This window comes from Salvelinus sp. IW2-2015, unplaced genomic scaffold (assembly GCF_002910315.2).
Source record: "Salvelinus sp. IW2-2015 unplaced genomic scaffold, ASM291031v2 Un_scaffold16399, whole genome shotgun sequence".
In the NCBI taxonomy this organism is placed as follows: domain Eukaryota; kingdom Metazoa; phylum Chordata; class Actinopteri; order Salmoniformes; family Salmonidae; genus Salvelinus; species Salvelinus sp. IW2-2015.
The window spans coordinates 37771-42777 of NW_019957568.1; the positions used below are offsets into that span (position 1 = coordinate 37771).

The window sequence follows — 5007 nt, forward strand, 5'->3', positions numbered from 1 at the left end:
CTCTATGGGGGTGCCACAGGGTTCAATTCTCGGGCTGACTCTCTTCTTTGTATACGTCAATGATAACACTCTCGCTGCTGGTGATTCTCTGATCCACCTCTACGCAGACGACACCATTCTGTATACTTCTGGCCCTTCATTGAACACTGTGTTAACTAACCTCCAGACAAGCTTCAATGCCATACAACTCTCCTTCCGTGGCCTCCAACTGCTCTTAAATGCAAGTAAAACTAAATGCATGCTCTTCAACCGATCACTGCCCGCACCTGCCCACCTGTCCAGCATCACTACTCTGGACGGTTCTGACTTAGAATATGTGGACAACTACAAGTACCTAGGTGTACTGTAAACTTTCCTTCCAGACTCACATTAAGCATCTCCAATCCAAATTTAAATCTAGAATTGGCTTCCTATTTCGCAACAAAGCATCCTTCACTCATGCTGCCAATCATACCCTCGTAAAACTGACCATCCTACCGATCCTCGACTTCGGCGATGCCATCTATAAAATAGCCTCGAACACTCTACTCAACAAAATGGATACAGTCTATCACAGTGCCATCCGTTTTGTCACCAAAGCCCCATATATTACCCACCACTGCGACCTGTATGCTGGCCCTCGCTTCATACTCGGCGCCAAACCCACTGGCTCCAGGTCATCTACAAGTCTCTGCTAGGTAAAGCCCCACCTTATCTCAGCTCACTGGTCACCATAGCAGCACCCACCCGTAGCACGCGCTCCAGCAGGTATATATCACCGGTCACCCCCAAAGCCAGTTCCTCRTTTGGTCGCCTTTCCTTCCAGTTCTCTGCTGCCAATGACTGAAGCAAACTGCAAAAATCACTGAAGCTGGAAACCAATATCTCCCTTACTAGCTTTAAGCACCAGCTGTCAGAGCAGCTCACAGATCACTGCACCTGTACATAGTCCATCTGTAAACAGCCCATCCAACTACCTCATCCCCATACTGTATTAATTTATTTATCTTGCTCCTTTGCACCCCAGTATCTCTATTTGCACATTCATCTTCTGCACATCTACCATTCCATTGTCTAATTGCTATATTGTAATTACTTTGCCACCATGGCCTATTTATTGCCTTACCTCCCTTATCTTACCTCATTTGCACTCACTCTATATAGATTTAAATTTTTTTCTACTGTATTATTGACTGTATGTTTGTTTATTCCATGTGTAACTCTGTGTTGTTGTATGTTGTCGAACTGCTGTGCTTTATCTTGGCCAGGTCGCAGTTGTAATTGAGAACTTGTTCTCAACTAGCCTACCTGGTTAAATAAAGMTTAAGTAAAAAAAGATCTATCTCTATGCCCTATTGTTCACATGCGTATCTTCCATCTAAATGGTCCTACCTGATCTCGCCTCCTCCCGCCTGCCTTCTGTCTTTGAGGACATGTATTTCCATTGTTAGAAGAAAAATATATATTATATATATATACGGTATATATATATATTTTAATTAACACAAATTCCATTGTTAGAGCGGTCGCTTGAGTATCTTGTCAATATAATTGACAATCTTTCCTCACATTCACAACAGGTTTGTGTGTTGTTGACTCCTCCTCCCAGGCCGGGCCTCCTATCCTCCTATCAACCATGTTGTTGACTCCTCCTCCCAGGCCGGCCCTCCTATCCACCATGTTGTTGACTCCTCCTCCCAGGCCGGCCCTCCTATCCACTCAGTTTGTTGACGTCCTCCTCCCAGGCAGCCCTCCCTATCCACCATGTTGTTGACTCCTCTCCCAGGCCGGCCGCTATCTCCTATCCACCATGTTGTTGACTCCTCCTCCCAGGCCGGCCTCCTATCCAATCCACCAATGTTGGCTGGGCTCTCCACTAAGCCACGCCTTGTTTTACTCAACTCCGTCTGTCGCCAAGCCAATCACACGCCTGCCTCTCTCTGCTGTGGAACTGAACTCCATTCTGTCTTGCCTGGGTAACAGCACAGGTGGAGTGTAGGCTAGCAGCCTGACTGTTCACGGCATTCCCAGTATTCACAGGGCTGTGTTTGTGGAGCTGGGGCTCTGTTGTGAATGTAGACAAGCTTCTGGGGCTTGCCTCACCTTCCCTCAGCTCAGGAGAGAGGGGAGCTATGTTTGTGTTGCAGAGAGGAATCTGGTCCTGCCCCCCTCAGTTCAGTCCAGGAAGAGCTTCTACCATGAAACAGCAGTGACATGTGATCACAGCACAGGCTTCTTCCTTCTCAGCCAGGAAGAGCTCGTGTGCCGTGTGAGGAGACAGGAGTGATGACTCACGTGTCCTGAGAGCCAGGACGCATTGTGATAACCAGGATGTGACGTGACTGGACAGAAAGACGTGAATGTGTTGTTCACTTTGTATGTGTGTGTATGGGAGAGAGAGAGAGAGCAGAATTGTGTGGTAAGAAGAAGTGTTTGTGCCTGGAGAAACCAAGAAGAAATCCAATGGATCTGTCGATCTCTACTGTGTAACCTAGTGGACATACTCTGGTCTGTGTAACTAGTGGACATACTCTACTGTGTAACCTAGTGGACATACTCTATGTGTAACCTAGGTGGAACTATACTCTACTGTGTAACCTAGTGGACATACTCTACTGTGTAACCTAGTGGACATACTCTATTACTGCGTAACCTAGTGGACATACTCTACTGGTAACCTAGTGGACATATACTCTACTGTAACCTAGTGGACATACTCTACTGTGTACTGTGGACATACTCTACTGTGTAACTAGTGGACATACTCTACTGTTGCTTATAGACTAATGTTGTCATACCGGAACTCTACAGTGGAGTGACTGCTGGCCCTTCATCAGTAAAGGTAGGAGGAGTGACTGATTGGACTGTTGTTGCTGTGGCTGGTGTTAGATCAGAATAGTAGTGTTTGAATTGAGTTTGACAGGAGTTTATTAAAGTACAACTCTGAAAGGAAGTTATCCAGTCGTGGGCTCAAATGGACAGTTGTGTCTGTACTAATCTCATTGCTTAATGTTGTCTCACTGATTGTCAAGTTAGGCATATTTCCTCTTGTCTTATACATGTGTTCTGCCTGGGTTACCAGAAAGTAACATGAGAGGTAGACATCTTGAGAAGTGTGTGTTTTGGTGTTGATGTAAGGGCAGGTTTCCCTGTGGTGTCTATTCTAGTGATGTTGCTAACAGCAGATACAGTCAGGAAGGCTGAGGAATGTCACGAGTAGCTCTGGGTCAGTCTTTCCAAAACACTAGAAAAGCCATGTTTTAAACAAAACAGCGGTTCCGTCTTGGCTGTACCTATTACCATACACACACACACACCCCAGACACACACAACAACACACACAGAGACACACTCACCCCAATTTCAACCCTGACCGTTTCCACCACAAATCCAAACAGCTTTATGTATAATGGCCCCAGTTTGTGGTGATGAGGAGGGTTGTTGTAATGCTGGCAGTGCTTCTGACAGCGCTGCTCCTTACTCACTGTCCAAACCACCAGCTTGTCCTTGTAGCAAGCCCAGCTCAGTAACTTCAGCCTGCAGACCTCACGTTATCTGTCAGTCTGTCCAGCGTCCGGTTGTCTGTTCTATTTCTCAGTCCACTTTTGTTACTGATTACAGATGAAGTTATAATGGTGAGTAAGTAAAAAGTTGTTAGTGTGAATTCCCAGAAGCTTCTCTCTCTTCTCTCTCCTCTCTTTCTCTCTCTCTTCTCTCTCTCTCTCTCTCTCTCTCTCTCTCTCTCTCTCTCTTCTCTCTCTCTCTCTCTCTCTCTCCGTTCTCCCTCATCTCTCTCTCTCTCTATCCCCTATCTCTCTCTCTTTACCTCCCTTCTCTCTCCTCTATACTCTCTCCCTACTCCCTACATTCTCTCTCGCTCTCTCTGACTCCCTATCTCTCTTGCACCCTCTCTCTCTCTTTCTCTCCCCTCTGTATTCTACCTTCAGAAAATGACAGACAGCTAGCCCACCAAAGGAAGCTGGCGTCAGCGTACCTGGACCCCAACTGACACGATGCTGGGTTGGGCAGTGGGTGTCGAAGCGGGACCATGGACCGCGTGCTAAGATCACCACTACTTGGAGAGCAACAGTGAACATCCACCTGGGCCAGCCACATGCGCCACGGAGATGCACTGACATCAGGTGAGATGAGCAGCTATTGGGTTAAATACAGTTTACCCACAGTTATAGCAACTATGCTTCTTTAAGTTACTGTCTGTATAGTCTCTCCCTATCATCGTACAGTAGGACACATACTGTCCATACAGACAGACAGTTACCTTCACTCTACCAACTAGGAGACCAGTTACCTATACCTCTACAATAGGCAGACAGTTACTATTTCTCTAACCATAGACGACAATTACCTATCAAGCTTACCCGGCAGAAAGTACCATCTTCTTCTCTACCAACTAGACGACGGTTACCTATCTCACTCTACAACTAGACAGACAGTTACCTATCAACTCTACCAACTAGACAGACAGTTCCTATATACTCTACCAACTAGACAGACAGTTACCCATCTTCTCTACCAACTAGATCAGACAGTTCCTTCACTACCAATCTAGACAGACAGCGTTACTCATCTAATCTACAACTAGACAGACAGTTTTAACCTCATTCTTCTACCAAAGACAGATAAAACAGTTACCTATTACTCTACCACTAGACAGACAGTTACCTTTAATCTACCACTAGACAGACAGTTACCTATCAACTCTAGAAGAGTTCATAACTCTACCACTGGCAGAACAGTTACCATATCTTATCTACGACTAGACAGACAATTACTGCTATCAACTCTACCACTAGACAGACAGTACGTTACCTATCACTTACCTTAACTAGACGACAGACAGTAACGTATTCACTCTACTACTAGACAGACAGTTACTATCAACTTACTACACAGAAGTTCTACCTCTACACTAGACAGACAGTTTCGTATCAACTCTACCAATAGAAGAATTACCTATCTACCTACTAGACAGACAGTTACCTATAACTCTACTAACTAGACAGACAG

General features: G+C 45.5%; 1 long non-coding RNA gene across 2 annotated transcripts in view; it reads left to right on the forward strand.

The window, feature by feature from the left end:
• The window catches only part of LOC139027447 (uncharacterized), a 33181-nt gene extending 29196 nt beyond the window's left edge, over nt 1-3985 (forward strand). For both annotated transcript variants that reach the window (XR_011479529.1, XR_011479530.1), the window contains exon 3: nt 3927-3985. This is a non-coding gene — a long non-coding RNA (uncharacterized lncRNA). The remainder of the gene's footprint in view (nt 1-3926) is intronic.
• Nucleotides 3986-5007: the final 1022 nt, after the last annotated feature.